The sequence below is a fragment of the Peromyscus maniculatus genome, chromosome 3 (assembly GCF_049852395.1).
Source record: "Peromyscus maniculatus bairdii isolate BWxNUB_F1_BW_parent chromosome 3, HU_Pman_BW_mat_3.1, whole genome shotgun sequence".
Lineage (NCBI taxonomy): Eukaryota > Metazoa > Chordata > Mammalia > Rodentia > Cricetidae > Peromyscus > Peromyscus maniculatus.
This window is the reverse complement of record NC_134854.1, coordinates 88,984,846-89,012,774: the sequence shown is the minus strand read 5'-3', so window position 1 is coordinate 89,012,774 and position 27,929 is coordinate 88,984,846. Positions and strand designations below refer to the sequence as shown.

Below are 27,929 nucleotides of genomic sequence, written 5' to 3'. Positions count from 1 at the left end.
CAAAATGTGAAAATACCCTTTGATAAACACAGTTTAATAATCTGTAGGGAAGGGCCTAGATATTGAGTGTCATAACTAAATTGTGACCCTCACATAAGTGTTGTCCTCTATTTCTCAAGGACATTTTTCATTCAGCCAGTTTATGCAGTTCAGTGCAGGACATGTAGAGGCATCATAGAAGAACTAGGAACTGGGCACCAGGAGCATGAATCCCCTAACCAGAAGCTGAAGTAGTTATCTCTGCACATCTGGCAGAACTCCTCCATGGTCTAGCAGTAGGAACATTACCCAAGGCATGGTTGTGACTGACCAGCACCAATGCAATATCTTGGTCAACAGCCTTTAGTACTTGCTGCAGGTCCTTAGTCTGTACTTTCTGCCAGCGAGTTCTTGGCATGGTTGGAGGTGGTCACCACAGAGAACAAAGAATTTGGGGTTTTGGTTCAGCTTGCTAGTGGCCTTAAAAGCAGGAGATGGATCTCCTGCTCCCACTCATCACTGACATTGTCTCAATCCCCAGTGGACCAGGCCTTCATCAACCCAAACTGGGTACCCTCACCTTGGATGAGATAGAATGGGCCTTTCCATTCCCCTCCTTTTCTGAGGAAAATGAATTCAGGGTCCTGCCCCAGGCTCTGTGAAAAACATTCCCCACCTCTATAGAGCAGTTGTGATGGCTAGCGACTTTCTAGCCTTGCCTGGGCACATTGTATGGGAGAACAGACCTACTCCACAGCACCCTGTAACACCACCTGAACAGTGTCCATGAAAGCAATGTTTTTTAATGACTGAGGAGAATATTTTTATTGTATATTAATGAAAAATACATCAAGAGTCATCTGGAATATCCAGAATAAGGAGAGAAAGTAGTTGACTAAACAAGCCAGCAGACTAAACAAGGTCATGGGGTGGGGGTAACAAGAGAGGAATACAAAGAGAGTATATACAAAGGAAACCAAGAGACAGAGACAAGAGAAAGGATCACGGGAGAAGACAAAAGAGAAAGCATGACCAAAATAATAGGCTTATATGGGAATGAGAAATTGGGAGAGGGAGGCACATGAGCTGGAAAAGTTTAGGGTCCTGAAAGCAGTCCTTAAAGGCTGAATATTGAACATGCCATCCAAGAAAGTTCAGAAGCAATTCCAAGTAACTATGTACTTGGGAAGGTAAGCAGCCAGGGTACTGCATGAGCAATGGAGTATGGGGAAGAACATCACACTGTTGGGTACATGAGAAAGTGACAAAAGACTGTGTATGGTAGAATACTGTGAAGAGAATATTTCACTATGGGAGTTCAGGATGAATTACTGGCTACTGAAATACTGTCTTTGTCTTTAGTTGTGTATTCAACAGTGAGTCCACTAAACTCAAACAGATAATTACAAACTAAACTCAAAATCAAAGAAACATCCTAATTAAACTCAGTGGTCACAAAATAAAACAAATAAACAATAGATATGAATATTGAGAGTGGAATTGTGGGGTGAAGAGAAAAGACAAGATATGAGTGAGAGCAATAACCATGCAATATATGCATGTATAAAATTGTCAAAGAACAAATTACATCAATAAAAAGTGCTGGGCATGCTATGAATGTGTTACTCTGATTGACTGATAAATAAAATGCTGATTGGCCAGTAGCCAGGTAGGAAGTATAGGCAGGACAACAGAAAAGAGAATTCTGGCAACAGGAAGGCTGAGTCAGGAAGACTCTGCCAGCCGCCACCACCATGAGAAGCAGGATGTAAAGCACCAGTGAGCCATGAGCCACATGTCAAGGTATAGATTTATAGAAATGGGTTAATTTAAGATATAAGAACAGATAGCAAGCAGCCTGCCACAGTCATAGAGTTTATAAGTAATATAAGTCTCTGTGTGTTAGGGGGACTCGAGTGGGAGAGATTTGTCCTGACCGTGGGCCAGGCAGGACCAGGAAAATTTCAGCTACAAAAAAAAAGAATAATATTTAAAGCATTGTAACACATGTTGCAGAAAATAAAAGCAATGAAATAGTTCAACTATAAGACCAATCTAAAAAACTTTAAGAGAAACCATTAAAAAGGGACTGGAATGATGGCTCAGCAGTTAAGAGCATGGACAGCCATTTTTATCCTACTGTAATTACACAAATTGTGTGGATAAATACAGACAGAACTCAGGAGAAAAGAGAATATGGCTGAGCTTTGAGGTTTCAGGGTCTTTCTTCACAGAGTTGATTGGAGCTAAGCCACAAGAGTGGGCAGCGTTTTTTCTTGGGACATTTTTATGAAGTCAGCATTAAGAAATCTTACTAAGGGGGTGGACTAGTCATGAAGAGTAAAGCCTTCAAAATGCAGAGGTTTCACCACTGGGGTGCAGCAGTTAGTGTTTAAAGTTCCTCTCACTAATGTTAGTTCTGTTCCCTGTATGCTAGCCCTGCCTTTCAGACATTGTATTGTTAGTCCAGGTCCAACATCTTGAGGTCTCTGTTGCAAATCAGGCTTCATTTTTACATCTTTATGATGGGCCCCTCAGGGCTTCATGACAGGGAATCTAACCCTGTCATAGGGATATCTGGCTTCTGAAGCTTTCTGAAGCTGCAGAGAAGAATCCATGTCCCCCCAAATCCTGTATTTTCTTGGTTTCCACACTGTCATATGAATGATGCTGTCAAGTTTTCCTGTCAGCTAGGGATGGAGACTGCTCCTCTTGGACCACAGTTGCATTTCTTAAATAACGTTTGAAGTCCATGGTTGTCTAATCTTAATTAGAGTTGCCTTAAGGCTCAAATTGCTAAATACAAATGTAAGACCTTTCTCCTCCATCAGTAGCATCTAAATTACAAACATTTCACTTTCATGGGCTCCATGAAAAAGGCAATGGCTGAGAGGTATGCATTCCATAAAATTTTGTTTAATGGGTTTCTCTTGTTGCAAAGAAGATTTAAGCTGAGAGTATTTTGATTTTTTAAAACAACATTTCCAAAGGAAAAAAAAGTGAAAAATCAGATAATTGTGACAGTGCATATAATCTTCCAATGACAACAAGTTTGTTCCAAAATTCCACAACTTCAAGGAAATAAATGAGGAATTATTAATACTATCAGATAAATTAATACACCTGTTTCCTTGTACATAATAACATTCTAGATGATCAATCCAAATGAAAATAACAACTTTTTGGAATTAGTAACAATAAGGTTTCAAGTTTCCATAGAAGTACTTTCCTTTAATTTAAATTCAATTCAGTATTCATGACTCTAGCTTCACATAATTAAGACTTGTAGAGAGAAAAAAGGGCAGATAATGAGAAACCCATTAGAAATAACAGGATTCACACTACCAAAACAAGGAAATGAGATGTTGAACATGAATTAAGTAAACACCACCAACAATAGCATCTCAAGGAGACAGTGAAATACAGAGAGAGAAAGAGAGGGTTGTGGGGGTGGTGACTGAAACAAGACAAATGTCTGCAGATAATCAGAATGGTGTGATCCCTAATGAATTGTGAAGGGCCAGGTGAAATTAAATGATAGAGAAATGAGGAGTGTCAATACCACATTTAGACCCTTCTAAGAAGGGAGCTACTGCATAGGAAATGTTACAACAGGAAAATCTAAAAATGATCCAGACTTCATCCAACACATGACCCAGATCATGGATGAGCAATGGTGGAGTCTCAAAACCCATTTTATGCTAGATAACTGTATTAGCTGGGGTTTCTATTGTGGCAAAAATAAGTGATAAAAATGCAAGATTAGGGAGTAAAGGTTGACTTGGCTTATACTTCAACTTTTGTTCATCTCTGAAGGAAGCCAGGACAGGAACTCAAACATTACAGGATCCTAGTAGCAGGAGCTGATGCAGAGACCATGGTGGGAGGCTCCTTACTGGCTTGCTTTTTCTCGCTTTCTCATCCTGCTTTCTTATAGAACCCAGCAACAACAGCCAAAGGATGGCACCAGGCACCATGGGCTAGGCCCTCTCCCATTGATCAATAACTGGGAAGATGCTTTATAGCTGGATTTCATGGAGGCATTGCCTCAAGTAAGGCTCCTTTCTCTCTGATGACTCTAGCTTTTGTTGAGTGGACACACAAAACCAGTCAATACAGCATCCACCTTGGCACCCATTAGTCATCTGCCGCTGACTCCAGTTCCTAAAGAAAATCAGTTCCCAGTAACTCTGAGTCAGTGACTCCCACAAACAAATATGTGCAGCCATGAACAACTAGTTGTTATGAAACCACATGCTCATTCTTATAAGTGAATTCTAACTTTGAACTGTCAGATTTGAATGATTAAACTGGAGACTGTAAGGTTGGAATTAGAAAGGTCACATCAGAGAATGATTGAGAAGAGAACATAAGGGGAGAAAATAGTAGAATGTGTGTGGTGTGAAAGAAGACAGTAAGGATAGTACAAGCCAAAAAGTTTAAATAAGAATAAGGCAGGAATTAGGGCAAACGAGAAGATTTTGAGTAACCAAAAATAAGAGAATATATATATATGAGAAAAAATTATGGAAAGACCGTATGTTATTACTCTATTTTAAAAAGGAAATTCAATGATCAAGGAAGCACAATGCATGGCAGATAATCCTTCTCTATAAAACACAAGTTATAAAACAAAGATCCTAGTGTCCATGTATAAGAATGCTCATCATGAGAGAGGCCCCAGACCACAAAACAATACAGGCCATTGTCAGTTTTTTATTTCTTGCCCACTAAAATTAGATGACAAATACTACTGATAAAGACACTATACATTTTGGGTGCAGAACATAGAGAACTGGTGATGGACTTCAGCTGTAAGGCTCCTCCTGGGAGGTTATATTTTTCAGTTCTGGATTGCTCGGCAAAGCCCTGATGTAGAAACAAGTTATCAAATGTATTGCTCAGCTTGTACTTCATAACCTGGAATGATGGCCTTCTGCTTGGCAGGATGCTAACTGCCTCAATGATCCTTATCAAAGGCCAATCTAGAACTTTCTGGTTAGATCTGTGACCCACTCACTGGCAGAGATCAAGTGTCTGATATTGCAAATCCACTCCAGAGTCCATGGTTAGGAATGGCATACAAATAATGAGATAACACACAACTTTTTTTTCTGAATAGACATTGTGTCAAATTGTCTTCTTAATTATTATGTTTATAACTATAGATTAGTGATGTTATCACCTTCATCAGAAAAACTCTGTTATGTGGTGGGTGATACTTATTCTAGAAGCTCACAGATTTTGCAAGTGCTAAGAATAACTATGGTGTGTTCACAATTATCCTCAACGAATGTATATATCACCCCGTCATTTTAACAACAAAAGGATTGCAAGGAACTCTGTGAAACAGAGGGTTCTGGGCATGATCATTGTACTTGTGAACTCATTGCTGTGGTTCCCTGCACAAATGTTGATTGGATCCATCAACATTTTATCATGAATGGAGGAGAGCCTGACGAGTTCCTACTCTTCACTAACAGACTGTTAACAGTTAATGTCTCTGGGAAAGGCTGTGCCCTTCTCTTCAGTGTGTAGCCATTATTGCTGTTATCCATTAACAAGCTGCTCTGTTCCAGTATATAAGACCCAGCTCAGGTTCATGCAAGCAAAGAAAATGAACTCACTGACTCAAAAAAATCATTGCAGTTTGAGGAGGTTGTTGAGAATAAGAGTTTCAGTGTAAGAGGGAAGAAGATAATTGGGAATAAAAATAAAAATATAAAATAATCATTTTAAAATCTCCAAAGTATTTAATGAATTAAAATAAAACAAAATTTAAAATATATATAGGACACCACTGAATAAATAGAAACTTACATTTTGGGGCTTATGGAAAGAGGAAAGAAAAGTGAACATACAGAAAACATAGTTAATAAAGTTCTATGTGAACACAAAGGTCCTACAAGCTAAAAGCCTTTGACAAAATCCAACACTCCTTCATGATAAAGGTCTTAGAGAGATCAGGAAATCAAAGACTCTCAAATAAATTCAATGAAAAACACCTGTCTAAAAACCAGTTCTCAGGAAAAAAGGAAGAGAAACAGAGAGACAGAGACAGAGAAGTTACATTGAAGAGATAAGTTACATTGAAGGAAATCCTACTACACTGACACTAATTTCTTAATAAAAATATAAGCGGTAGGAGGTAACTGGGTAACATAGCCAAAGTTCTAGCAAGAAACAATAGCAAAATTTGTTTCCTGCCGCACCCAAATACATTTAGCAATAAATTTCACAAATGAAAGAAAAATAAGAACTCTCTGGGAACAAAAGAAAGGTAATTTAAGCTGAAAATAGGTTTGCATTAAATTCACCAAATTTACACAACTATAGAACAAAATATAAATTTTTTTAAATTTATTTTACAACACTATGCAGTTCAACATAATAGCCACAGATTCCCCTGTTTTCCGCATCTCGCCCCCCTCCACCTCTCCCCAGCCCACCCCCCCATTCCCACCTCCTCCAGATCAAGGTCTCCCCCGAGGACTGGGGTCGATTTGGTAGACTCAATCCAGGCAGGTCCAGTCCCCCCCTCCCAGACACAGCCAAGCGTCCCTGCATAAGTCCCAGGATTCAAAAGGCCAACTCAAGCAACGAGCTCAGGACCTGGCAGCAACGCACAGCTGCCTCCCAAAGAGATCAAGCCAAAAGACTGTCTCACCCATTCGGGGGCCTGATCCAGTTGGGGGCCCCTCAGCCTTTGGTTCATAGATCCTGTGCTTCCATTCATTTGTTTATTTGTCCCTGTGCTTTATCCAACCTTGGCTTCAGCAATTCTCGCTCATATAAACCCTCTTCTTTCTCACTAATTAGACTCCCAGTGCTCCACCAGGGGCCCGGCCATGGATGTCTGCATCCAGATTCCTCAGTCCTTGGATGGGGTTTATGGCACAACTAACAGGGTGTCTGGCCATCCCATCACCAGAGTAGGTCAGTTCCTGCCATCTCTCGACCATTGCCAGCAGTCTTTTGCAGGGGTATCTTTGTGGATCTCCGTGGGCCTCCCTAGCTCTCTGCTTCCTCCCCTTCTCATGAGGTCTTCATTTACCATGGTCTCCTATTCCTTGTTCTCCCTCTCTTTCTTGATCCAGCTAGGATCTCCCACTCTGTTTCCCTCGACAGTTGCTCTTCATTGTTCCCACTCATGACCAGGCTGTTCATGTAGATCTCATCCATTTCTCCGTGTCTTTTTTGGGGTCACGTTTTCCAGGTAGCCTCACTGGTGATGTGAGTAGCAGTCCAGTCATCCTTGTTCCACATCTAGCATCTTCCTATGAGTGAGTACATACCATATTTGTCTTTCTGAGTCTGGGTTACCTCACTCAGGATGATTTTTTCTAGATCCATTCATTTGCCTGCAAACCTCATGATGTCATTGTTTTTCTCTGCTGAGTAGTATTCCATTGTGTATATGTGCCACAATTTATTTATCCATTCCTCAGTTGAAGGGCATCTAGGTTGTTTCCAGGTTTTGGCTATTACAAACAATGCTGATATGAACATAGCTGAGCAAGTACTCTTGTGGTATGATTGAGCATTTCTTGGGTATATGCCCAGGAGTGGTATAGCTGGACTTTGGGGGAGATTGATTCCCAATTTTCTAAGAAAGCACCATATTGATTTCCAAAGTGGTTGTACAAGCTTGCATTCAAATCAGCAGTGGAGGAGAGTTCCCCTAGTTCCACATCCTCTCCAGCATAAAATGTCTTCAGTGTTTTTGATCTTAGCCACTCTGACAGGCTTAAGGTGGTATCTCAGAGTTTTTTTGATTTGCATTTCCCTGATGATTAGGGATGTTGAGCAATTCCTTAAATGTCTTTCAACTATTTGGGTTTCCTCTGTTGAGAATTCTCTGTTTAATTCTAAAGCCCATTTCTCAATTGGACTGTTGGTCGTTTTGATGTCTAATTTCTTGAGTTCCTTATATATTCTGGATATCAGTCCTCTGTCACATGTGGGGTTGGTGAAGATCTTTTCCCATTCTGTAGGGTGTCGCTTTGCCTTGTTGACCATATCCTTTGCTCTACACAAGCTTCTCAGTTTCAAGAGGTCCCATTGATTGATTGTTTGTCTCAGGGTCTGTGCTACTGGTGTTATATTTAGGAAGTGATCTCCTATGCCAATGCGTTCAAGACTACTTCCTACTTTCTCTTCTAGCAGGTTCAGAGTAGCTGGATTTATGTTGAGGTCCTTGATCCACTTGGACTTAAGGTTTGTGCACGGTGACAGATATGGATCTATTTGCAGCCTTCTACACGTTGATATCCAGTTATGCCAGCACCATTTGTTGAAGATTCTTTCTTTTTCCATTGTACACTTTTGGCTTCTTTGTCAAAAATTATATGTTCATAGGTGTGTGGGTTAATGTCAGGGTCTTCAATTAGATTCCATTGGTCCAATTGTTGGTTTTTATGCCAATACCAAGCTGTTTTTATTGCTGTAGCTCTATAGTAGAGCTTGAAATCAGGGATTGTGATGCCTCCAGAAGTTGTTTTATTGTACAGGTTTCTTTTAGCTATCGTGGGTTTTTTGTTTTTCCATATGAAGTTGAGTATTATTCTTTCCAGGTCTGTGAAGAATTATGTTGGTATTCTGATGGCAATTGCATTGAATCTGTTAATTGCTTTTGGTAAGATTGCCATTTTTACTATGTTAACCCTGCCTATCCATGAGCATGGGAGATCTTTCCATTTTCTGACATCTTCTTCAATTTCTTTTTTCAGGGACTTAAAGTTCTTGTCATATAGGTCCTTCACTTGCTTGGTTAGTGTTACCCCAAGGTATTTTATGTCATTTGTGGCTATTGTAAAGGGTGATGTATCTCTAATTGCCTTCTCAGCTTCTTTTACCATTGTTTATAGGAGGGCTACTGATTTTTTTGAGTTGATCTTGTATCCTGCAATGTTGCTGAGGGTGTTTATAAGCTTTATCAATTCCTGGGTGGAATCTTTGGGGTCAGTCAAGTATACTATCATGTCATCTGCAAATAGGGAAAGCTTGACTTCTTTTCCAATTTGTATCCCCTTAATCTCCTTATGTTGTCTTATTGCTCTGGCTAGAACTTCAAGTGCTATATTGAATAAGTATGGGGAGAGTGGACAGCCTTGCCTCGTTCCTGATTTTAGTGGAATTGCTTTGAGTTTCTCTCCATTTAATTTGATGTTGGCTGTTGATTTGCAATATATTGCCTTTATTATGTTTAGGTTTGATATATTTTGTCTTTATTATGTTTAGGTATGTTCCCTGTATTCCTGATCGCTCCAAGACTTTTATCATGAAGGGGTGTTGGATTTTGTCAAATGCCTTTTCTGCATATAGTGAGATGATCATGTTGTTTTTTTCTTTGAGTTTGTTTATATGGTGCATTACTTTGAAGGACTTTCATCTATTGAACCACCCTTGCATCCCTGGGATGAAGCCTACTTGATCATGTGGATAATTGTTCTGATGTGTTCTTGGAGTCTGTTTGCCAGTATTTTATTGAGTATTTTTGCATCAATGTTCGTGAGGGAGATCGGTCTGTAGTTCTCTTTCTTTGTAGCATCCTTGTTTGGTTTAGGAATCAGGGTAATTGTAGCCTCATAGAAGGAATTTGGTAATGTTCCATCTGTTTCTATTATGTGGAACAATTTAGAGAGTATTGGTATTAACTCTTCTTTGAAGATCTGGTAGAATTCTGCACTGAAACCATCTGGTCCTGGGCTGTTTTTTTTTTTGGTTGGGAGACTTTTAATGACTGTTTCTATTTCCTTAGGGGTTATTGGGCTATTTAAATAGTTTATCTGGTCTTGATTTAACTTAGATATGTGGTACCTATCCAGAAAAATGTCTATTTCTTTTAGGTTTTCCAGTTTTGTGGAGTAGAGATTTTTGAAAAATGACCTGATAATTCTCTGGATTTCCTCAATGTCTGTTGTTATGTCCCCCTTTTCATTTCTGATTTTGTTGATTTGGATTCTCTCTCTCTGTCTTTTGGTTAGTTTGGATAAGGGCTTGTCTATCTTGTTGATTTTCTCAAAGAACAAACTCTTTGTTTCATTAATTTTTTGTATTATTCTCTTAGTTTCTAATTTATTAATTTCACCTCTCACATTGATAATTTCCTGGCATCTATTCTTCCTGGGAGACTTTGCTTCTTCTTGTTCTAGAGCTTTCAGATGTGCTGTTAAGTCACTAGTGTGGGATTTCTCCAACTTCTTTATGTGGGCATTTAGTGCTATGGATTTCTCTCTTAGCAATGCTTTCATAGTGTCCCATAAGTTTGGGTATGTGGTGTCTTCATTTTCATTGATCTCTAGGAAGTCTTTAATTTCTTTCTTTATTTCTTCCTTAACCCATTGTTGATTCAGTTTAGCATTATTCAGTTTCCATAAGATTGTAGGTTTTCTGTAGTTTTTGTTGTTGTTGAAATCTAACTTTAAACCATGGTGGTCTGATAGAACACAGGAGGTTATTCTAATTGTTTTGTATCTGTTGAGATTTGCTTTGTGGCCAAGTATGTGGTCAATTTTAAAGAAAGTTCCATGGGGTGCTGAGAAGAAGGTATATTCTTTCTTATTAGGATGGAATGTTCTGTAGATATCTATTAGGTCCAATTGGGTCATGACATCAGTTAAGTCCTTTATTTCTCTGTTAAGTTTCGATTTGGGAGATCTGTCCAGTGGTGAAAGTGGGGTGTTGAGATCTCCCACTATTAGTGTGTGGGGTTTTATATGTGGTTTAAGCTTTAGTAATGTTTCTTTTACATATGTGGGTGCCCATGTCTTTGGGGCATAAATGTTCAGAATTGAAACTTCATCTTGGTGGATCTTTCCTGTGATGAGGATGTAATGTCCTTCTTGATCTCTTTTGATTGATTTTAGTTTGAAGTCTATTTTGTTGGATATCAGGAAGGCTACCTCTGCTTGTTTCTTAAGACCATTTGATTGGAAAGTCTTTTCCCAGCCTTTTATTCTTAGGTAGTGTCTGTCTTTGAATTTGAGATGTGTTTCTTGTATGCAGCAGAAAGATGGGTCCTGCTTTCGTATCCATTCTGTAAGTCTATGTCTTTTTATAGGTGAATTAAGTCCATTGATATTAAGGGATATTAATGACCAGTGATTGTTCATCCCTGTTATTTTTGATGGTAGTGTGTGTGTACTTCCCTTCTTTGGGGTTTACTGTTGTGCCTTTATCTATTGCCTGTGTTTTCGAATGTGTATCTGACTTCCTTCAGTTGGAATTTTCCTTCTAGTGCTTTCTGTAGGGCTGGGTTTGTGGATAGGTATTGTTTAAATCTGGCTTTGTCTTCGAATGTCTTGTTCCTTCCGTCTATGATGATTGAAAGTTTTGCTGGGTATATTAGTCTGGGCTGACATCCATGGTCTCTTAGTGTCTGCATTACATCTGTCCAGGTCCTTCTGGCTTTCAAAGTCTCCATTGAGAAATCGGGTGTTATTCTGATAGGTTTACCTTTATAGGTCACTTGGCCTTTTTCCTTTGCTGCTCTTAATATTCTTTCTTTATTCTGTACATTTAGTTGTTTAATTATTATGTGTCGAGGGGACTTTTTTGGGGGGTCTAGTCTGTTTGGTGTTCTATAGGCTTCTTATATCTTCATAGGCATTTCCTTCTTTAAGTTGGGAAAGTTTTCTTCTATAATTTTGTTGAATATATTTTCTGTGCCTTTGAGTTGGTATTCTTCACCTTCTTCTATCCCTATAATTCGTAGGTTTGGTCTTTTCATGGTGTCCCAGATTTCTTGGACATTTTGGTTCATGACTTTGGTGGCTTTAGTGTTTCCTCTGACTGATGAAACTATTTCTTCTACTGTGTCTTCAATGCCAGAAATCCTCTCTTCCATCTCTTGCATTCTGTTGGTTATACTTGCATCTGAAGTTCCCGATCTTTTACTCAGGTTTTCTATTTCCAGCATTCCCTCTGTTTGTGTCTTCTTTATTTTTTCAATTTCCCTTTTCAGTTCTTGGACTGTTTCCTTTGTTTGTTTCATTGCATTTTCATGATTTTCTTTCAGTGCTTTATTGTTTTCTTCCAGGACTTTATTTTTTTCTTGGAGGGCTTTAGTGTTTTCTTCTAATTTGTTTGCCCTTTCCTCTAGTTGTTTACAGCGTTCTTCCAATTTTCTTGTCTTTTCCTCTACACAAGCATGTACTTTCTTCATGAAGTTACTCATAAGGCTACTCTCTTCTGCTTCTTCCAATTTTTGGTGTTCAGGTCTAGATGTTGGAGGCGGGCTAGGTTCTGGTGATGCTGTATTGCTCTTCATTTTGTTGTATGTACTTCTGCCTCGACGTCTGCCCATCTCCTTGTGGTTCCTTCTTGGTCTTATCAGTGTACTTGTTTCAGAAAGAGCTGACAAATTCAGGAAGACTCTATCTCTTGTCCAAAAGGGAGTTCTCTTGTCCAACTCTGGTCCAGAGGGGAAGTCGGGGGCAGGATGGGAGCTGGGGGCCGGTCTCTAAGTCTCAGGAAGTGGCTGGGGTCTCGGGCAGATGGGCGTGGGGGCAAGGCGTGGAGATTGCAGGGGCTGCCGGGGGGCTTGGAAAAGGGAATCCCTCCTGATGGGGCTAGAAGGGGACCTGCCTGGTGGCCAGAGCCTGGGGCCGAGTTGGGTGGGTCTTCCTGGAGTGGCTGGTGCCCAGGGATGGGGTCCGGGTTGGACCTGGATACTCACCTCTGGTCAAGAAGGGAAGTCCGGAGCAGGATGGGAGCTGGGGGCCGGTCTCTAAGTCTCAGGAAGTCCAAAATATAAAATTTTATCAATACCTAAAATCACCAAAACAAAAAACAATTTGGAACAATGAAAGGAAAATATTAAAAACAACCAGAAAATTCTAGAATGGATATGTTCCTACCCATCATTAACTGTGTATATACTTTGAATAAAATATGGAGTCAAAATAGTAAGAAAAGTTGGATGGAGATAAATACAACTATTTGCTCATTAGAAAAGAAAGACTTCATGAATAATATAACCTGAACTTAGGGAGTCAATGAACATATTTTACTAAAAAAAAGAACGTAGAATATATAATATTTGTATTAATAAAACAGAATTTATGAAAGGAAGCACAGGATCTATGAACCAAAGGCTGAGGGGCCCCCAACTGTATCAGGCCCCCTGAACGGGTGAGATAGTCATTTGGCTTGATATGTTTGGGAGGCAGCTGTGTGTTGGTGCCGGGTCCTGGGCTCGTTGCATGAGTTGGCTGTTTGAATCCTGGGACCTATGCAGGGACGCTTGGCTTGGTCTGGGAGAGGGGGCCTGGACCTGGCTGGACTGAGTCTACCAGGTTGATCCCGGTCCTCGGGGGAGACCTTGATCTGGAGGAGGTGGGAATGGGGGGTGGGGTGGGGGGAGGGGGAGGGGGGCGAGAGTGGGAGAACAGGGGAATCTGTGGCTATTATGCTGAACTAAATGATATTAATGATGTTGTAAAATAAATTTACTAAAAAAAAAGAAAAAGAAAAAAAATAAAATAAAATGTGACAAATGAAATAATTATACAGTAAAGGAGACAGTTTAACAAAGAAAAATGCCTTAGTTTCTTGTCTATTTTATGGGATAATTTTGAATGATGAAGGCAGACAAGGGCTGTTGGATCAGAATGGGTTTTCACACAGCTTTACCCCATCGTGCCTCATTGCTGAAAATGCATGTGTTCACCATTCTTGGGAGGCAATTTCATTGTTATTGCAGCTGAAGACAACTGAGATTCGTGACCCTTGAGGTGGAGCCAAGACAGGTGCTCATGCTCCAAGTGCCTCAGCTGCAAGCAATAATCTTGAGTTCCTCAGCAGTAATCTTTCACAGAGATAAGTAACATATTTAGCAGCTGTTTTTATTAGGGTCTGCATGACTGGGGGAGGATTATGTGAACCGTGGAAGCAGTAATATACTCCTACATCCTCAGGCTCCACTCCACTGATTTTGAGTGTGAAATCTGTGCCTGAACCACTACCAGTGAACCTGTCCAGGACCTCAGAAAATCTCTTGGAAACCTTGTATATCAGGAGCTGTGGATACTGTCTTGTCTTCTGCAGGTGTCATTCCAAAAACATGTTTCCACTTCTTAGTAGGAGGCTCTGACTAGACCTACAAGAGATGGAATCTTCATCTCCAAGGCTGACAGGCAAGGAAGGTTGGAGTTTGTGTCATCACAATGTCACTTCTTCAAGCTAAAATAAAGACAGAGAAGTACAAAGTTAAGAACACACTTCATGAACAATCTTTAAGTATTCTTTTCGGATATTTATTTCAAATGTGATGTTTATTTTTATATACAATTCTTCATACATTAAATTTCCTTATTGGCAAACCAAGTGGATTGAAAACTCTAAGATGATTCAAGGCAAGAATTATACCATCCCATTACTTCTGTGCCATAATCTTCATTATAAAACAAGTTCTCTTCTATCTGAAACCTCCCTCTAATAGATGTAAACCTCACAGTCCCCATCCTGGAGGACAAGACCCCTCTCTCTTCTTATAAATGGACAAAATACATATAATCAGCAGTGGTTCCCTGAGCTCATCGTTCATATGCATTCTCCTTTCTCACTTCTCACTTCCCCCTGTCCTCACCAGGAATCCAGAACACCAGCAGCACCAGCAGCTGAAAGACATTGTCATTTTGAGGAGGCAGTGTTTGGAGACTGATCAGTGGTCACAGGATGCCAACTGATCTTTTATCTCAGACTCGCAATGGTAGTCTCTCCCTAGGGAGCAATATGAAAAGTCCTGTGTTAGTGTTTCAATATAGATATAGGAAAGAGTCCTGGAGGCTTCTCATGATTGCAAAAGTCATATAACATATCTTCTGTGTCCTGGTGACAATAATAAAACAAAATGCAGGGCTTGATAGGAAAAAAAACATGCTAAAATGTCAGTCTGTACTACAGTAGACATTCAATATGTGTTGCATTACAGAAACACTAGAAGAAGTGAAAATGAAGACATGTACACAATCATTCCCTATGAGCTGAATATTTATGATTTTGTTCCTCTTTCATCAGTTTTACAGAGAAATGCCTCTTTTTACTAATGGTAAATGTAGAAGTTAGGAGCTGTGTTTCCTGAAGTTTATTGAATTTGTCTCTATAGGAGCACAAAATTAAATAAATATATGAGTAAGGCATAATTTCTGTTCATCTATCCACAGTTCTCAGTGATAAAAAACGTCAAAGATTCTCTATTCTATATTTTTAGGATCATTTATATGTAATAACTGACTGTTGTTAACACACTGTTCAGGAGTTATGCAGTGCCTTTCTTCCTGTTAAACTGCAATCGAGTTGCTATTGATAAATCTTCAACCATTCTTCCCAACCCAGGAACCTGCATTGATGACAACCATTACAAGGTTAACTTCTAGGAGACTACCTGTCTTAGTTTCCACATCAGTTCCTATGGCATTTGTCTTTCATTACCTCTTCATTTTCTTCTAATTTTTAGCTCTTGTCAAAAGCGGAAACTAAACTCAGAAGGGGAGGCATACACTAAGAGAAAGTAGACGTGGTAGGAGTGCATTACAACAGCAAGAACTATGTTTTTAACGTGTGACTGCACTACATAACCATGACTGATGTTTTCTAGTATCTTCTTACAGTTACTGATAAGTAAAAGGATGTTGGGTCACATGCAGAAAGATGTCAATATCAGACTTCTATTTTCCACAAATATGAGAAATAATTTACTAAGTAAAAATTTCTGTCTTTGACTGTAACATAATCCCCTAGGTGACCTAAGTGACTAAATGACCCTCAGCAAAATCTGTTCACAGCAAAATGGGTATTGACGTTGAGGGTTAACAAAGCAGCACAAGTGTGATCAACGTTTGTCTCCATCTGGGCAACAGAAGTGCCTGAAATGTTTTTGACAACTGTGAGAATCCTCAAATAGGAGGAAGATTTCACAGCTGAGGGACAAGCCAGTTTTCTCTCTGCTGAAGGATGTAAAGTCAGCAAAAAGAACTCTACACTTCCCCTCCACAGTGAAACCAGGGTCCTAGATAGAGAGCTTTTCTCTCTCCCTTCAGTTTTTAAAATGTTAAAAATGCCTACACTTCTTCCATGTGATATCTCAGTCTTAGTCACATATGTCTATGATGTTAAAAATATAACCAGTGTAAGTGAAGAACTACATATTTAATTTTATCTTCTATTTTTCTAGTACCATACTCTTAGCATTTACCATATTAAACCGTTTGACAAAATGATGATCATTAGCCTTATCACTATGCCAACCAAGGTGTGAAATGTGAGCCTGGAGTCTGTCTCACATCCACTACACCAAGCTATGGGGTAAACTATGTGAACTACGTCTGTTATAGACACAGCAGCTACATCCCTGGAAACTCCTCTGGAATATTGTGCCTCTGGAATTTTGACTTTGGAGACACATATATATGGAAGATTAAAAAATAGTAATAACAAAATGCCATCAAATTGACATGTCTGCATTCCAGATGTTGAAACAAAGACAAGGTATGGACAAAAAAGTCCTGAAAAGAAGCTTTGTCTACAAATACAGACAACTGATTAGAACTCCATTGATGTGGAGAAGTTAGAATATTGTTAGGACAACATTTAGTCCCCATGAATATGCTTCCATCATAGAGCCTTCACCCATGAACTGGTGGAAGCAGATGCAGAGATTCAAAGCCAAACACCAGGCTGAGTTCCAGGACTCCAATCAAAGAGAGGGGAAAGGTATTATATGAGTATATGGGAGTGGTGGTGTCAAGATCATGACACAGAGGTCTACAGAGACAACTGAACCAAGCATGAAGAAACTCATGAACTTTAGACTGACAGCTGTGGAGACTGCATGGGACCAGACTAGGCCCTCTGCATGCAGGAGACAGTTGTGTTGCTTGATCTGTTTGAGGGGCCCCTGCCCTGGCAGTGGAATCAGGATTTATCCCTGGAGTATGAGCTTGCTTTTCAGAGCCAGTTATCTATGGTGGGACATCTTTCTCAGCTTTGATGCATGGGGGAGGGGCTTGGACCTGCCTCAACTGAATGTACCAGGCTTTGCTGTCTCCCCATGGGAGGCCTTACCCTTTTGGAGAAGAGGATGGTGGGTGAGTCGGGGAGTTTGCAGGGGTAGAGCAGGAGGAAGGATGGGAGGAGGGACTGTGGATGATATGTAAAATGAATAAATTTTTTCTTAAATAAAGAAAAACAACCCTGTGGTGATATTGTGTTCCCCCAATATATTGTGCACCCTAATAAACTTATCTGGGGTCAGAGAACAGAACAGCCACTAGATAGACATAGAGGCCAGAAAATGGTGGCACTCACACCTTTAATTCTTGCCTTCTGGAGGCAGAGATCCAGCTGGATCTCTGTGAGTTCAAAGCCACACTGGAAACAGCCAGGCATGGTTACTCACGCATTTAATCCCAGGAAGTGATGGCAGGAAGCAGAAAGGTATATAAGGCATGAAAACCAGGAACTAGAGCTGGTTAAGCTTTTAGGCTTTGAGCAGCAGTTCAGCTGAGATCCATTTGGAGGAGGACTCAAATGCTTCCAGTCTGAGGAAACAGGATCAGCTGAGGAATTGGCGAGGTGAGGAAGCTGTGGCTTGTTCTGTTTCTCTGACCATTCAGCGTTCATTCCAATACCTGGCTCTGGGTTTGTTTTTATTAATAAGACTCTTTAATATTTGTGCTACACAACCCTTTACTCTATATAATTTCATATAAACAAATGTACATTGCACTTCACATGGTGGGATTGAGAGTCATATGAGGGTGATTCAATTTTGTTTGATACTTGTAAGCAGAATAATGGACACTGGAGCCAGAAGAATCCTAGGTGAAGTGCTGAAGACACCTGAGAGTATCAGCACCCATGCCTCCAATTTCAAGGCACAACAGAAGATCATGGTGAGCCAATTTCCCTTTCTCTGACACAGGTGCTCTAGCTTTTTTGAGAAAAGCAGGAATTCTTTTTACTCTCAGCTTCTCTCACTATTTCCCTGCCATTTAAATATTGATGCTTAGAAGCAAATTCATTGCATTTAAATAATGTGTGCTTGGAATGTCCACAGAAGCTTCTACTCTTTTGTCCAAGTTCTGGAGACACAATTCAGACTCTTCACAGGGAATGACTGTGTCCTCTGGTATGGCAGAAAAGGCATTGTTATTCTGTTGTGCTGGAAATAAAAAGGAAAGATGATATGGTACAGAGAGGACTGTTTAGCCTCTTCTACAAAAACAAATGTCTCTCTGTGAGATTTTGTAACAATCCTGTGACATCTGAGAAACAGATTCAGTGAGTGAGTCATGAGGTCCCAGCAGTTGAGGCAGTCTAGCCTCTCACTTCTGCTTCCATGGAGGTTTATGTTATGACTTGTATCACTGTGGAAGGATCATTAGAAACTTGCAGACAGTAATAAGTTGCAATGTCTTCAGACTCCAGGCTGCTGATGGTGAGAGAGAAATCTGTCCCAGACCCACTGCCACTGAACCTCGATGGGACCCCATCTGCCAAGCTATTTGGATAATGGATCAGGCACTTAGGAGCTTTCCCTGGTTTCTGCTGGTACCAGGTTAAATATTTGGTAATACTCTGACTGGCCCGACAAGTGATAGTGACTCTGTCTCCCAGAGATGCAGACAAGGAGGATGGAGTCTGGGTCATCTGGATGTCACATCTGGCACCTAGGAATGGAGACATAATATATATCCACATAGTTAAGTGAAATTAAAAAAAAAAGACTACACCCAAATTTCTGTCAACAACAATTACAGTATTACAGCAAAATTCTCATTATATTTGTTTTTTACCTGGTAACCAGAGCAGCAGGAGCCCAAGGAGCTGAGCAGGGGCCCTCATGTCCATGCTGAGTCCTGACTGCAGTGACAACTGTACAGGGTGTGACTGGTATATGAAGAAGTCCTCAAGGCTGTGTAGTGAGTGCATGCAAATCATTGGGAACCAGTTAGGGTGGGCACAGCTGCAAGGCTTGCTCATCTCAGTAACTGAGCACAAGTTCTGTGTCTCCAGATGCCCATGGTCAGACCACACATATTCCTATGGAGAATTCATGTTTTTATTTTAAAATTATATTTTGGAGTTTTCTTTGAAAATTTCTATTGTACATAAGCTCTTTTTGGAATCATATATTTCAAATATATATTAATGGTAATATAGACCAATATCTGACTGACAATGAATATACAACAGAGGAGGGACTATTAAATCTTTAACTCAGCCAAATAATTGATAATTAAAAATCTATGCATGGATTTAAATTAAAGGAAACATATGGCACGATTCCATTTTGGATTGTCACCATTTTTAGTCAGTTTCATGTCTGGCAGCCATCTTTGCTAGGAATAGAAAAGATAGAATTTAAAAACAATGCTTATTTAATAAGCATTTTAAAGCTACACTGAGTTGGCAATGGAAGAGATGGAAAGTTACTTGTTGGCTACCTAGACAGTCATCCCAGGGAATTCCATGATCATTGAAGGCAGAGGTCTCAGGGCAACAACATCAGTCTTCAGCTGCCAGTCCTAGGCCTGCCAGGCCTCAGCAGATCCAATAGTTGTGGGGTAGGAACTTGTGGGGAGGACCAGACTACCTTGTCTAGGCAAAGGTGAGGCAATGGATTCCCCAGAGTCCTGTTGTCCATGGTCTAAAGAGTGCCCTGGCAGCAGTTGAGGTGAAAGGCAATTTTTGCTCAGTAGCTGGTGTTGCCACTCTGGAGCAAGTTTCAGGTGCAGGTTTTTCTGTGCCCACTCATCTTCTTTGGAGGAAATAATGGAGCTACCAGGAGCCAACATGTCTGTGTCTCATGAAAAGCTTTTTTATTAAACATTTTAAATGCCATATTCTCAGATCTCTTGAGTATTTGAGGACTCTATTAGGTATGAATGACTATCAATTTGTGTTCCCTAACAGTTTTCAATGTTAGCAGCTTTCACAAGACTAGGACTTTACAATTTATTTCTATCAAGTTGAGCCCTAAAATTAATGATTTTCAATTGAAGCTCTTCTAGTATCAAAATAGGCAAATAGAAATGAGTTTTCCTGCTCCTGGTACTAAACATACATCAACCATAAAAGAGTGGCCATGAGTGTAAAGAAAACTTTTACTTTCTAAGAAATTGTTTTCCATTGATTAAGGTATGAATAAATATTTGGATTTATTCTCTCAGCTCTTGAACAAGTTACAAAATTGCAATCATTAGTTACCTGCACTCTTTTATATACTTTCTTGGGAAGGCACTGTAACTAAGGAACAAGGTTTCTTTACTGTGGTGTTTGTTGTCTATTTTGTTCACTACTTTGCCCAAGTGTCTTCATTTACAATTCCTATCATAGGATCTATGACTTTTCTAGCTACAGGTTCTCGCCCCATGATTGTGTCAAGTATTGGTTTTGTCTTACCTAATTGGCCTTAATTCCAATCAGAAAGTATTTGGTTATTCCATGATTTTTTACGCCACTATTGTTAAAGTTGGCATGCTTTATAAGACTGGTCATTATTATACCTCCTCAGGTGAAACAGAATGTAATGTTACTTTAGTTTTCCTATGTTTTTGAGACCTGCTTTGTATCTTTAAAAAAAAAATTTCAATAAGTTTGTTAGAGTGGAGAGAATCAGAATCTTTAGGGGTTGGTCCCTGGTAGGTTAGTCTCACACCAATGTAAATAAGGGAAGTACAAACTGGATTCAGTGGGTTACATAAAAGGGGGGAGGGTTTATAAAGTCTGAAGAGAGTGAGGGTGAAGAATATGAGAAGGAGTGGGGGTGAATGCAATCAAAATACATTGTAGCATGCAAGAAATTCCAAAGGGTACTTTAAAAATTACATTAAAAATATCTGACCATGGGAGACCTTGACTTGGGAAATGTGGGCATGAAGGGTGTTGGGTGGATGGCTGGGGTGTGAGAAGAGAGAAGGGGGCAATCTGTGGTTGGTATATAAAGTAAATAGAAAATTTCTTAATAATAATAATAAGAAAAAATATATAAGCTGGGCAGTGGTGGCACATGCCTTTAATCCCGGTACTCAGGAAGCAAAGCCAGGCAGATCTCTGTGAGTTCAAGGCCAGTCTGGTCTACAGAGTAAGATCCAGGATAGGCACCAAAACAACACAGAGAAACCTTGTCTTGTAATATATATAAAGGAGCCAGGGATGGTGGCACAGGCTTTTAATTTAATTTTAATTTTTAAGCACTGGGAGGCAGAGGGAGGCAGAATGCTGAGTTCGGGGCCAGCCTGGTCTACAAAGTGAGTTCCATGATAGCCAGGGCTACACAGAGAAACCCTGTCAAAAAACCTATATAAAGATAATAGAATAACTTAGTTATTAATAAGATAAAAATATGCTTTTAAATTTTGAATAGATAAAAATATGTGAACAAGTAATATATATAGAACTGTACTATACATTCCCAGTAGGGACCAGCCATAAGAACATATACCATTGTCCACTTATTATTTTCTAATAACTACTGGTTATTGCCCTTCTTATTTAAATGTTCTTTCCCACTCCTTTTGGCTGAGGTAATCAGTATCAGGGATTTTCTGCCATTAGGCCTGAAAGATGTATAAGCTACTTTCTAGCTCTGTGGCCACAATGAATGTCCTGTCTTAATGACTCATGAGCTCTTATGGGGCTGTTCGTGATTCTTCCTGCTAACCACAATACCTTCTCAGAAGTTGATGTACTCACGGCAAGGATTCAGCAATGCTAGAAAATATGTTGTTCAACAAAGCTGTGCATCACTCTGTGGCCCATGCCTTATAATAATACAAGCAGTTTTTAATGCCAGACTAAGGTGTGTGACTGACCCTCCAACAGTTCACAAAGTAGAATTTTGTAAAAATATATATAAAGCAGGGGAAACCCTGAGTTAGCAAGGTAATGAGTGACTGTATATTGTTGACAAGGCATGACAACAATATTGAGTATTCCAAGGCTTTGGTCTCAGAAAACTACAGCAAATCCAGTTCTTAACATCAGCCAGGCTCAAACAGCTTGGAAAAGATCTCTTTGGGAATCCAAGAAAGAGTATTTGATCAGTGTGTGAAGAGACATCCTCTGTGTGAGGTGGAGGGATAAACAGATCATAGAATGTGAAGCAGCAATGGACTGAGGAGAGTGTCCTTGCAAGGCAGTTGAGCATATGGGTGTGCTCTCCATTCAAAGTACAGGATTGAACCTTGAAGAAGGAGGAGCAGGGCTCTCAGATGACACTAAGTATCCTTCTTTACCCTATAAGAACAAGAAAGTTACTGTCAGTGGACAGGAAAACCTTGCCTTGTGGGTGAGTAATATCCAGATACACCAGGGTCTGAAGTCATAGGGCTCATTAACAACAACTGCCACTGGAGAGAATCAATTCTTGATTTAAGGACCTGCCAGATCCTGTACCAAAACTGCCATTTCTATTAATATTATACAAGCTACTACTGAAACATCAATAGTTATTCATTGATTATCTATGCTTCATAAAAATAAAGTAATGATTATCCCTGGCTAGTCATGGGACAATTCGATGGAAATGTATATATATATATATATATATATATATATATATATATATATATATATATATATGTATGTATATATATATATGATGAACCTCTAGAAATAAATTTAAAAGTTTGAGTTCCGTAATAACAATCCTGTGCTAGAAATTTCTATTTTAATATCCCCAAGAAGATAAAATTTATCATTTTTTACCACTGACCTAAAAATGCAGCTTTGAAACTAAACCTGGATTGTGATTAACAGGAAATCTCAGTTCAGAAATGCTCCCCTGAGACTTAGTTGTCTAAAAGGGCATTTAATATCAAAGCCATTTACTGAATGGCAGGATATTGATTTGATTTGTAACAGGACATCAGGATATAGAACGTTACCAGTACCCAAATCCTCAAGTGCTGACCTCAAACATTTGTTGTATTGTGTGCACAGCCTAGATTAGGAAAGCTGGGCTTCTAGGCTTATACTCTGCCTTGTGTGTTAGTGATAAATCAAGTGCTATCTCTTAGGTAAGCAAGTCTAATTTGTTGTCTTTTAACTTCTGTATTTTAAATTTATTACTAATAGCTCCATTAAAAGGCAACATATTTTCCTTTAAGGAAGTATTGTATGTCTCACAAAGAAAACTACACTGAGAAGTGCTTGCATAATATAAAAAAAATATTGCTATGACAACTGAATGGATCATTATTAGCATCAATTTTGAACTGATTTTTATCTAAAAAATGTTTGCATATATGTTCAAAATCAATTTTCTTCTGCACTTACTGAATATCAAGTTCATGTTTATGTGAGAGTTGTGGCAGAGACAACTATTTGCACTTAAAGGTAAGAGAAAGATGACTTAATTATTTCAAATCTCAAATATTTCTGTGAATATTGTAAAAAAAATATTTTCACACCAAAGGAACATGATTATATAAAAATTTCCCCTGCATTTTCTATTACACCCTAGACTATGAATAGATTTATCTTAAATCATGATTTTTCCTTGGAAGTTTTTGTTTATGTTGCAGTGTGAGAAATGAAATGGAAATGTTTCCAATCTCATGACCAAAATATACTCACTTAAATCAATACGTATTCAAAAGGACACACAGACAATCTTCAACTTATATGTATATGCATTAAAGAGATTACTGACATAAAAGATAATTCCAGAGAGAAAGACTTCAAGAAAGCTAAATGCAAGCTGCTCTTTGTATTGCTGTGATTCAGTCCCTCCCCATGTGTACTGTGTCCTCCTTTGTGCTCACTGACAGACACATCTGCTGGAGAACCTTTAACTGGTGTGTTCATGGCGACCCCTGCTGGAGACATGGTCAAAGTGATGACAGAATGAGCCTTTATGCAAGCTTAACAGAAATCTGTCTCCTTAGTGCTAATTAGCAGCCCTTTTATTTTCATCCAGTGTGCACAACCATTTACCATGATATTTCTTATATCTACTAACAATATATCTTCTTACATCTTTTATCCTTTTCTAATTCCCCAGAACTATGCATAAAATGGATTCCAGAAGCCAGAGGATAAGCAGGTATAATCATGAAAAATGCAATTATTACTTCTTCCACCCGTTTGTAGACCTAAGCATACTCAAATGCTTAAGTGTACTGGTTATATTTTGTCATCTTGACACAAACATAGATATATATGAGAAGAGAGAAATTTGGTTAAGAATTACCTCCATTGGATTGTCCTATGAGCAACTTTGTTCTTCATTAATGATTGATGTGGGAGGGCTCAGCCCACTCTGGGTGGTGCCACTGCTGGAAAGGTGGTCTTAGGTAATAGTCCATTGTCCCTGCATCAGTTCCTGCCTACAGGTTTCTGCACTGAATTACTACCCTGACTTAATTCAGTGGTGGACTATAAACTGTAAGCTGAGTAAACCCACTCCTCTCCAAATTAATGGTCTGAGATTTATGATCCTCATGAAATGGCAAAGATGTGACTTTAGCAAATAGAGGAAGGTCTGAAGACACTATGGATGAGGTAGTGTGTAAGGAGAATTACTGAGTGCTCCCTGTACAAGTTGATTCAACCTCATCCTTCCCTTCCCAGGAACTCAGAGCTGACTCGTTCATTCTAGACATTGCCACCCCTCTGCCTCATTTACCCTTGTTTATCTGTGGTATGTGCAGGAAGGGAAATTTGGAAGCTGAATTCCCCCTTTTCTCGTACCATTTATTGTGGGATATTTGATCACACTGTGAAACTCCAAGACTGTGTTAATAAAATCAACCTTGGACCAGGGGTGGGGCCAGCAACTAGTTGGCAGGAATTAGCATTAGAGAGTATGGAGGAGCCAGAAACAGGGTAGGGAGATGCCCAGGAAGGATTACAGATGGACTTAGAGTTTCACAGGCTTTTTTGGTTTGGGATGGCTGGAGTGATGCTTTCTTCTGGGCACTCTGGCCAAACAGGGAGGTCAGCTGGTTTCCTCTCAGCCTCTCTGATATAGCAGGTTTTTTACCCCAACATCAGACTCCTGAGTCTTTATTAATAAATAGAATGACTTAGTTAAAAACAACATTTGGTGTCCCAGATCAGGTACATATATCTAAGCATAGAGTAGCTGGCATGCTACCTGGAGGGAGTCTAAATGGAAATGCGTACCACAGCATGCCATCAGCAACTTCTCAGAGCTGGGGTGGGTAAATATGTTGCCAGGTTGTGCCTGAATATCATGTAAGAGGGAGTCAGGAAGACAGAGAGGGAGAGAGAGAGGGAGAGAGGAAGACACACACAGAGAGAGAGAGAGAGAGAGAGAGAGAGAGAGAGAGAGAGAGAGAGAGAGAGAGAGAGAGAGGGAGAGAGAGGAAGTAGATGGGAGGGACATCCTGTCAGTTGGAAGACTTTTGAACTGCCATAGGAGAAAGCTTTTTCTGTGATGGCAGGAGAGGAGAAAGCACCTGGGTGCTTGCTCTGCCCTGTTTGCTATCAGGCTTTCACCCCGGCACCTGGCTCCTGAGTCTTTATTGATAAAATCAAACGATTGAGATTTAATGAAAAACAACAATGGGCAAGTCTATGAAACATTTTCTTGATTGGTAATTGATGTGGGAGAGCCCTGTTCACTGGCAGCGGTACTGTCTCTGGTGAGGTGGCCCTGGAATGTACAAGAAAGAAACCTGAGCAAGCAATGAGGGACGGCTGTGAGCAGCATTCCTCCCTGGTCACAACTTTAATTCCTGTTTTATTTCAGTTTCTGTCTTGATTTTCTCCCTTACTTCCCTCAATGATGAGCCATAAGCCCATCTAAATATATTTGTCAAATAAACACTTTCCTCTCGAAAATGATTTTGGTCAGTCAGTATTTTTATCACATGAACAGAATATAGCTGGAACAAGGCATTTTCTCCTTTGATTAAATATATTTCTAAGCCTCCCTCTACTCTTCCCCTTGCCCCTTTTTTCTCAATCCTATAGTTTGTTTATTTGTTTTTTTATTTCTTTCATTCCATCATTGCTGTCATGTAGCAATGCTCTGCATATTTTTGGATATTGATTTTGTATTCTGAAATGTGGCCAAATTCTTTGCTTGCTGGTGAGTGCCTTTACACACAAACAAAATGCTCAGATGCTAGGTTGGTGGGTTCTGTTGTCTTTAAGGTGTTAGACGTTCACTCATTAGTGGGATACAGGTGAGAGAATTATACCTTTCCCTGGCCCTGGTACGTCTGATAAGTGATTGCACCAAAAAGGAAGTTTCTACTTTCATTCCTTAATGAGTCAACAATGCATTTTGGTTGCCCTCTGAGTTTTCTTTGATCTGTTAAGAGACACATTTTGGTGCCTCCTGTGAGGAATATTTAATAAATTACTAACACAAATAATAAATAAGGAATAAATTGGCAAACAATTATATCCTTAATGATGCAGATGAGCAAAAACAACCATGTTTTTGAGGTTCATTCTCTGAGCAAATGGATAGAAGACAGCACAAGTGGACTACATGTTAATATACCCTCCAGATGTGCAAAAACATGACCAAAAGCACTTTAAAATTTTCAACCTACAATGGATTTGTAAATTTGGACACATTCTGAGGCAGAATATTGTGATTGTGTAAGCACCTGGTAGAGGCAATAAACTCCATGACACAAAAGAGGCTGTGAGCTCTGATCCTAGTCAGGTCAACACACATCAATCAAGAATAAAACCCCAAAGTAGGGAAATGATGTTCCAACCAAGCCCAGTCCTGTACATTTCACCAGCTCTCCACAAGGCCTTCATATGATAAAACAACTAAGGGATTACTCCATTAATTACAATGGATGTCTCATGACCTGTTCATCTCTGGAAATGACCTCAGAATAATTCTGGAGAGGTATTGTCTGTTAGTCTTTACTTCCTCTGGTTTCCTGTAGAGTTGCTCAATAAAGACCCTTGCTGAAATGTAAAGTCAAAGGAAAGGATTTTCCCATCCATAGGCACCTATGATAAATCATATGAGACAAGGATTGAGCCTCTCCTGTGTTATGTCACATGCAGATTGAAGCATCAACAGTGTCTCCTTGAACTTCCCAGACCTATCCAAGGACCACATGGTTAGGCAGTTTATTCCCTGTTGTGGTAGATGCACACTGAGTGCTGGAAGAGGACCACAGAGAGAAGGATTACTATGCAGATATCTGGGCACTTTGAAGCAAACTATTTCTTTCTTTCTTTCTTTCTTTTTTTTTTTTTTTTTTGGTTTTTCGAGACAGGGTTTCTCTGTGTAGCTTTGTGCCTTTTTCCTGGAACTCACTTGGTAGCCCAGGCTGGCCTGGAACTCACAGAGATCTGCCTGGCTCTGCCTCCCAAGTGCTGGGATTACCACCGCTCGGCCAAATATTTCTTGATATGCAAGCAGTCTGAGCACTCAAACAAGGAGCAGCAGCTGGGGTAGCACAGCCTCCAACTTCTACTTCCCCCCATGGTTTATGTCATGGCTTGTATCACTGTGGGAGGAGCATTGTAATGCTGTAGACAATAATAGGTTGCAACATCTTCAGGCTCCAGGTTGCTGATGGTTAAAGTAAAGCTTTTCCCAGAGTATTGGCCACTGAACCTTGATGGGACACCAGATTGCAAACTAGTTGCATAATAGATCAAAAGTGTAGGAGCTTGTCCTGATTTCTGCTGGTACCAGTTTAGGTTATTGCTAATGCCCTGACTTGCCAGACAAGTGATTGTCACTCTGTCTCCAATAGATGCTGACAGGGAGGATGGAGATTGTGTTACTTGAATGTCACATCTGGCACCTGACAATAAAAAAACAAACAAACAAACAAAATAACATAATTAACAATGTTATAGTAGGAATTCCTTGATTAGTAGGGAAGTGATGGCTACTCCAGGCTGAACAAATTTTCTATGCTGTGCAACTTACCTGAGAGCCAGAGTAGCAAAATTGCCAGGATCTGTTCAGGAGCCTTCATGGCCAT

The 27,929-nt window shown here is 39.7% G+C and overlaps 1 pseudogene; it reads right to left on the bottom strand.

The window, feature by feature from the left end:
• Window positions 1-114: 114 nt before the first annotated feature.
• On the bottom strand, window positions 115-27,929 carry LOC143272220 (serine/threonine-protein phosphatase CPPED1 pseudogene; annotated as a pseudogene).